Consider the following 8,922-nt stretch of genomic DNA (forward strand, 5'->3'; position numbering starts at 1 on the left):
ACAGTGTGTGAAAACCTTGTGAAGACTTACAGAAAACGTTTGACCTGTGTCATTGCCAACAAAGGGTATATAACAAAGTATTGAGAAACTTTAGTTATACTTATTTTCCACCATAATTTGCAAATAAATTCATTAAAAATCCTACAATGTGATTTTCTGGATTGTCTTTTCTCATTTTGTCTGTCATAGTTGACGTGTACCTATGATGAAAATTACAGGCCTCTCTCATCTTTTTAAGTGGGAGAACTTGCACAATTGGTGGCTGACTAAATACTTTTTTTCCCTACTGTACCTGTCTAACAAAACACAGAGGGTGTTCTTTAATGGAAGCCTCTCTAACAAAATCCAGGTAGAATCAGGAATTCCCCAGGGCAGCTGTCTAGGCCACTTACTTGTTTCAATCTTTACTAATGACATGCCAATGGCTTTGAGTAAAGCCAGTGTGTCTATGTATGCGGATGACTCAACACTATACACGTCAGCTACCACAGCGACTGAAATGACTGCAACACTTAACAAAGAGCTGCAGTTAGTTTCAGAATGGGTGGCAAGGAATAAATTAGTCCTAAATATAAAAAAAACTAAAAGCATCGTATTTGGGACAAATCATTTACTAAACCCTAAACCTCAACTAAATCTTGTAATAAATAATGTGGAAATTCCAAATCAAATTAAATCAAATTTTATTGGCCACATGCGCCGAATACAACAGGTGCAGACATTACAGTGAAATGCTTACTTACAGCCCTTAACCAACAGTGCATTTATTTTTAACATGAAGTAAAAATAAAACAACAACAAAAAAGTGTTGAGAAAAAAGGAAGCTTGGCCCCAGTGATGTACTGGGCCGTACGCACTACCCTCTGTAGTGCCTTACGGTCGGAGGCCAAGCAGTTGCCATACCAGGCGGTGATGCAACCAGTCAGGATGCTCTCGATGGTGCAGCTGTAGAATTTTTTGAGGATCTGAGGACCCATGCCAAATCTTTTCAGTCTCCTGAGGGGGAATAGGCTTTGTCGTGCCCTCTTTACGACTGTCTTGGTGTGTTTGGACCATGATAGTTTGTTGGTGATGTGGACACCAAGGAACTTGAAGCTCTCAACCTGTTCCACTACAGCCCCGTCGATGAGAATGGGGGCGTGCTCAGTCCTCTTTTTTTTCCTGTAGTCCACAATCATCTCCTTTATCTTGGTCACGTTGAGGGAGAGGTTGTTATCCTGGCACCACATGGCCAGGTCTCTGACCTCCTCCCTATAGGCTGTCTCATCGTTGTCGGTGATCAGGCTTACCACTGTTGTGTCGTCTGCAAACTTAATGATGGTGTTGGAGTCGTGCCTGGCCATGCCGTCATGGGTGAACAGGGAGTACAGGAGGGGACTGAGCACGCACCCCTGAGGGGCCCCCGTGTTGAGGATCAGTGTGGCAGATGTGTTGTTACCTACCCTTACCACCTGGGGGCAGCCCGTCAGGAAGTCCAGGATCCAGTTGCAGAGGGAGGTGTTTAGTCCCAGGATCCTTAGCTTAGTGATGAGCTTTGAGGGCACTATGGTGTTGAATGCTGAGCTGTAGTCAATGAATAACATTCTCACGTAGGTGTTCCTCTTGTCCAGGTGGGAAAGGGCAGTGTGGAGTGCAATAGAGATTGCATCATCTGTGGATCTGTTGGGGCGGTATGCAAATTGGAGTGGGTCTAGGGTTTCTGGGATAATGGTGTTGATGTGAGCCATGACCAGCCTTTCAAAGCACTTCATGGCTACAGACGTCAGTGCTACGGGTCGGTAGTCATTTAGGCAGGTTATCTTAGAGTCCTTGGGCACGGGGACTATGGTGGTCTGTTTGAAACATGTTGGTATTACAAACTCAGTCAGGGACATGTTGAAAATGTCAGTGAAGACACTTGCCAGTTGGTCACCACATGCTCGGAGTACACGTCCTGGTAATCCGTCTGGCCCTGCGGCCTTGTGAATGTTGACCTGCTTAAAAGTCTTACTCACATCGGCTACGGAGAGCGTGATCACATAGTCATCCGGAACAGCTGATGCTCTTATGCATGCTTCAGTGTTGCTTGCCTCGAAGCGAGCATAGAAGTGGTTTAGCTCGTCTGGAAGTCTTGTGTCACTGGGCAGCTCGCGGCTGTGCTTCCCTTTGTAGTCTGTAATAGTTTTCAAGCCCTGCCACATCCGACGAGCGTCAGAGCCGGTGTAGTACGTTTCAATCTTAGTCCTGTATTGACTCTTTGCCTGTTTGATGGTTCGTTGGAGGGCATAGCGGGATTTCTTATAAGCGTCCGGGTTAGAGTCCCGCTCCTTGAAAGCGCCAGCTCTACCCTTTAGCTCAGTGCGGATGTTGCCTGTAATCCATGGCTTCTGGTTGGGGTATGTACGTACGGTCACTGTGGGGACGACATCATCGATGCACTTATTGATGAAGCCAGTGACTGATGTGGTGTACTCCTCAATGCTATCTGAAGAATCCCGGAACATTGAGCAAGTTGAGGAGACTAAATTGTCTCTCTGTCCTGTCTCTGTACTGTCTCTCTGTCCTGTCTCTCTGTCCTGTCTCTGTGTCCTGTCTCTGTCCTGTCTCTCTGTCCTGTCTCTCTGTTCTGTCTCTGTGTCCTGTCTCTCTGTCCGGTGTCTCTGTTCTGTGTCCTGTGTCTGTGTCCTGTCTCTCTGTCCTGTGTCTGTGTCCTGTCTCTCTGTCCTGTGTCTCTGTCCTGTGTCTGTGTCCTGTGTCTGTGTCCTGTCTCACTGTCCTGTGTCTCTGTCCTGTATCTGTGTCCTGTCTCTCTGTCCCTCTGTCCTGTGTCTGTGTCCTGTGTCTGTGTCCTGTCTCTGTGTCCTGTGTCTCTGTCCTGTGTCGCTGTCCTGTCTCTCTGTCCTGTCTCTGTGTCCTGTCTCTCTATCCTGTCTCTGTGTCCTCTCTCTGTCCTGTCTCTGTGTCCTGTGTCTCTGTCCTGTGTCTCTGTCCTGTCTGCGTCCTGTCTCTCTGTCCTGTCTATCTGTCCTGTGTCTCTGTCCTGTCTCTGTGTCCTGTGTCTCTGTCCTGTGTCTCTGTCCTGTGTCTCTGTCTCTCCTAGCCTCTGTTCATGATCCTTGTATCATCTCCATGAGGCTCATGTCTGCAGTGTGCTATCCTCTGTCCTGTCTCTTCTTTCCTGCGTCTCATTGAAAGAGTCAAATAGTCATCCATCTGTTGAAATATGTATGGAGAGAATCATGTGTCAATCAGTCACTGTTGTTTCTATAGAGATGTTACTGTGACTGGCTGCATATTGCAAAGCAACATTTCTGCCTATTAGGCTGAATATCCTAATATCCATCTACTATGTCCTTGTGAAGACCTCAATATTATCTGTAAAGATTACATCTCAGATTACGTCTCAGATTACGTCTCAGATGATGTCTCAGATTACGTCTCAGATTTGTAAAAATAATATCATAATAATAATATAAACCACTTAGCAGACACTGGTATCCTGAACAATGTACAGTACATTTAGCCATTTGAGTGAGATTATATTATCCTTGGCATCTTACTCAACTGAGCCACACAGGACCTTTTGAAAGACTACCTGCTGTTGGCTACCAACTGTTGTTGAAGTGTCACGGTCCTTTACAGACGGGACGGACCAAGGCGCAGCGTGATATGCGTACATGTTTATTTTTCCGAATAAACACAATGACAAAACAACAAACGACACGTGAAGTCCAAGGTACACAAAACAAACATACCTAACACGGAACAAGATCCCACAACCCACTAGTGCCAATAGGCTACCTAAGTATGGTCCCCAATCAGAGACAACGAGCGACAGCTGCCTCTGATTGGGAACCACACCGGCCAACATAGATCTAGACGATCTAGATCTAAACATAGAAAAAGCAACATAGAACATACCACACAGAAAATACACACCCTGACTCAACAAATACGAGTCCCCAGAGTCAGGGCGTGACAGTACCCCACCCCCAAAGGTGCGAATTTGACCGCACAACATAAACATAACAGAGTAGGGGCCGGGTGGGCATTCCGCCTTGGAGGCGGATCCGGCTCAGGGCGTGACGACCACTTACTCTCCGCCTCCCTGTTGCGCCCCTGGTCTGGTCTGGACCTCGGCGCGCTGCTTCCCCTCTCCTTCCTCCCACGAAGTACCAAGCCCTGTCTGGACCCTGGTGTGGGAGACCCCGAACTTGGAGAGGAGCTGACGTCTGGGTCTGGACTGGAGCCGCTGACCGGAGCTCGACCAGGCACCGGTGGAGCGGACTGCTCTGGCTCCGGAGTGGAGCAGCTGACCGGAGCTGGATCAGGCACCGGTGGAGCGGACTGCTCTGGCTCCGGAGTGGAGCCGCTGACCGGAGCTGGACTGGACCCCGGTGAAGCGGATTGCTCTGGCTCCGGAGTGGAGGAGCTGACCGGAGCTGAACTGGGCACCGGTGGAGTGGACTGCTCTGGCTCCGGAGTGGAGCAGCTGACCGGTGCCGGACCAGGCACCGGTGGAACATGCACGGGCCGTGCCGGACTGGACACATGCACCACTGGCTTGGTGCGGGGAGCAGGAACGGACCGGACCGGGCTGGCGACGCGCACAACTGGCTTGGTGCGGGGAGCAGGAACGGGCCGTCCCGGACTGGCGACATGCACCACTGGCCTGGTGCGGGGAGCAGGAACAGGCCGGGCCGGGCTGGCGACATGCACCACTGGCTTGGTGCGAGGGGCAGGAACAGGCCGGACCGGGCTGGCGACGCGCACCACTGGCTTGGTGCGAGGGGCAGGAACAGGCCGGGCTGGGCTGGCGACGTGCACCACTAGCTTGGTGCGAGGAGCAGGAACAGGCCGGACCGGGCTGGCGACGCACACCACAGGCTTGGTGCGAGGGGCAGGAAGAGGCCGGTCCGGGCTGGCGACGTGCACCACTAGCTTGGTGCGAGGGGCAGGAACAGGCCGGACCGGGCTGGCGACGCGCACCACTGGCTTGGTGCGAGGGGCAGGAACAGGCCGGGCTGGGCTGGCGACGTGCACCACTAGCTTGGTGCGAGGAGCAGGAACAGGCCGGACCGGGCTGGCGACGCACACCACAGGCTTGGTGCGAGGGGCAGGAACAGGCCGGACCGGGCTGGCGACGCGCACCACTGGCTTGGTGTTAGGAGCAGGAACAGGCCGGGCCGGGCTGGCGACGCGCACCACTAGCTTGGTGCGAGGGGCAGGAACAGGCCGGGCCGCGCTGGCGACGCGCACCACAGGCTTGGTGCGAGGGGCAGAAACAGGCCGGGCCGGGCTGGCGACGCGCACCACAGGCTTGGTGCGAGGGGTAGGAACAGGCCGGGCTGGCCTGGCGACGCGCACCACTGGCTTGGTGCGAGGGGCAGGAACAGGCCAGGCCGGGCCGGGCTGGCGACGCGCACCACTGGCTTGGTGCGAGGAGCAGGAACAGGCCGGGCCGGGCTGGCGACGCGTACCACTGGCTTGGGGCGAGGGGCAGGAACGGGTCGGGCCGTACTGGGAACACGCACCACTGGCATAGTGCGGGAAGCAGGAACGGGCCGGACCGGACTGGCGACATGCACCACTTGCTTGGTGCGAGGAGCGGGACTGGGTTCCCTTATTAACCCCCGCTCCTTCTGCTGCCTAACCAGCTCCTCTCGCCGTGCCTCTACACTTTCCTTCTCCCTTATAGCCTCCTGTAGCGCCTCCCTCTGACCGAATAACTCCTGCTCCCTCTGAACCAATAGCCCCCGTAACATGGTGGCCTCCTCTCCTAACCTGCAGATCCGCCCTGTCGCGGCCTCCTGCTGCCTCGTCGTCCACACCGTGTGCCCCCCTCCAAAATGTTGTTGGGGTTGCCTCTCGGGTCTCCGTCGTCGGCACTGTTGGCGCCATTTCTCCTCTCCTACCTGGGCATCCTCCTTCATCGCCTTCCGGTAACGGACGGCCTCCTCCTCTGTAATTCTCCCCCAACCGAGGAGGACATCTACTAATGTAACCTCCTGTTGAATTCCCGGCGTTTTCTCCTGAACACACTGCTTGGTCCTCGTTTGGTGGGATCTTCTGTCACGGTCCTTTACAGACGGGACGGACCAAGGCACAGAGTGATATGCGTACATGTTTATTTTTCCGAATAAACACAATGACAAAACAACAAACGACACGTGAAGTCCAAGGTACACAAAACAAACATACCTAACACGGAACAAGATCCCACAACCCACTAGTGCCAATAGGCTACCTAAGTATGGTCCCCAATCAGAGACAACGAGCTACAGCTGCCTCTGATTGGGAACCACACCGGCCAACATAGATCTACACGATCTAGATCTAAACATAGAAAATGCAACATAGAACATACTACACAGAAAATACACACCCTGACTCAACAAATACGAGTCCCCAGAGTCAGGGCGTGACATGAAGTTACGTTTTAGCCTCCGTAGTGTCCTAGTGTAGTGGGACTAAGCCTCCGTAGTGTCCTAGTGTAGTGGGACTAAGCCTCCGTAGTGTCCTAGTGTAGTGGGACTAAGCCTCCGTAGTGTCCTAGTGTAGTGGGACTAAGGCTCCGTAGTGTCCTAGTGTAGTGGGACTAAGCCTCCGTAGTGTCCTAGTGTAGTGGGACTAAGCCTCCGTAGTGTCCTAGTGTAGAGGGACTAAGCCTCCGTAGTGTCCTAGTGTAGAGGGACTAAGCCTCCGTAGTGTCCTAGTGTAGTGGGACTAAGCCTCCGTAGTGTCCTAGTGTAGTGGGACTAAGCCTCCGTAGTGTCCTAGTGTAGTGGGACTAAGCCTCCGTAGTGTCCTAGTGTAGAGGGACTAAGCCTCCGTAGTGTCCTAGTGTAGTGGGACTAAGCCTCCGTAGTGTCCTAGTGTAGAGGGACTAAGCTGTAGTGTCCTAGTGTAGTGGGACTAAGCCTCCGTAGTGTCCTAGTGTAGTGGGACTAAGCCTCCGTAGTGTCCTAGTGTAGAGGGACTAAGCCTCCGTAGTGTCCTAGTGTAGTGGGACTAAGCCTCCGTAGTGTCCTAGTGTAGAGGGACTAAGCTGTAGTGTCCTAGTGTAGTGGGACTAAGCCTCCGTAGTGTCCTAGTGTAGTGGGACTAAGCCTCCGTAGTGTCCTAGTGTAGTGGGACTAAGCCTCCGTAGTGTCCTAGTTGCTGTGTCTGTTGCTGTGTCTGTTACTGTGTCTTTTGCTGTGTCTGTTGCTGTGTCTGTTACTGTGTATGTTGCTGTGTCTATCTGTCTGTTGGTTAATGTGTCTGTTACTGTGTATGTTGCTGTGTCTATCTGTCTGTCTGTTAATGTGTCTGTTACTGTGTCTGTTACTGTGTCTGTCTGTTGCTGTGTCTGTTACTATGTCTGTTATGTCGGCGAGCGACTGCATGTTGGAAACAAGTGGAAAACAACCAGACACACTGTCTCTATCCAAAACCCTGTTCCCCTTGTAGTGCCCTAACCGTAGTATCCAAAACCCTGTTCCCCTTGTAGTGCCCTAACCGTAGTATCCAAAATGGCACCCTGTTCCCCTTGTAGTGCCCTAACCGTAGTATCCAAAACCCTGTTCCCCTTGTAGTGCCCTAACCGTAGTATCCAAAATGGCACCCTGTTCCCCTTGTAGTGCCCTAACCGTAGTATCCAAAATGGCTCCCTGTTCCCCTTGTAGTGCCCTAACCGTAGTATCCAAAATGGCTGCCTGTTATCTACAGTGCATTACTTTTCGTATGGGAAGGAGGGTGCCGTGTCCGATGCAGACACTGAAAAAGCTGCTGCCATCTGTAGTTTATGTTAGGATTCAAGTGGCACCCTATTCCCTATGAAGGGTAGGACCCAGGTCAGCAGCAGAACACCTCCTGTCATTGGACCACCACCATCAGACTGAAGTCAGATCGACACTGCGCGTCAGTGCAAAGAGTACATCCCTTCTCCCTTCTCCCTGTCCTGTTTCATTCCAACGATGGCGCAGTGCGTCCATTCCTTATATAGAACCCTACAAGCCCTGGTCAAAAGTAGTGTACTTCATAGGGCATACTGTGTCATTTGGGACAAGGGCTCTCTCTCCAGATTGGACCACACGGATCCACACTCGGCTAGGAACCATGTCATCCAAGTCATGTTTTAGAAGTGTTACGTTTTCTGTGTTTCCCAGACTTTTATTTTCTTTATTTTTGCCATTATTTAACCAAGTGAATCATTCAGAATACAGTATATAATCTTTCACAAATAACGAGAGGAAGCCCTAGTCCCGTACACAGATCATTTTTAGTCCTGTCCTCAAAAACCTATTGAGCATGCTTTTTAATCCAGGACTAGAGTTGAGATTAATCTGTGTCTTCCAGGGAAACAGGCCCCCATTGTGTTTTGACACAGTAAGCCTGTATTTATTTAAACTACTGTAGATTTTGAAAGGGGGAAAAAAAACGACTGCAATACTGTATCTAATTGTGGAGTCTTGGTTGGTGCTGTTGCCTGTAGGGAGCGACTGGGGGATGCTGCTACACCACTGTGACGCCGATGCGGCATGACCTCATAAAGGGTCAGCGTTCTGCATACTGCCTCTCCATTCCAGGCCTGGATTCAAACAGTATTCAAATCATTCAAATACTCTCCTGGGCGTTTGCTTGAGCCTGCCCGGATTGCCGGATGGGCAGAGTTGAGAATTTTAGGACTGTTCCATTCGATTGATCATCACGGCAGGCAGGCTCAGGCTCAGGCTCAGGCTCAGCACAGCTGATTGAAATATTTGGAATAGTGTTTGAACCCAGGGTTGATCGTGTGAACCATCCCACAGCTCTGACTGGGTGGCTAAACACTGTGACAAACACCAGACCAGGGCCAGTATTCACACAGCATCTCCCTGTTTCATATAATCCTATGAATGATGATCTAAAAAGGGAAAACTGATCCTGGATCAGTACTCCTACTGTGCTGCAGTCCAGTCA

Source organism: Coregonus lavaretus (assembly GCF_964263955.1).
Source record: "Coregonus lavaretus genome assembly, chromosome: 9".
NCBI classification, from domain to species: domain Eukaryota; kingdom Metazoa; phylum Chordata; class Actinopteri; order Salmoniformes; family Salmonidae; genus Coregonus; species Coregonus lavaretus.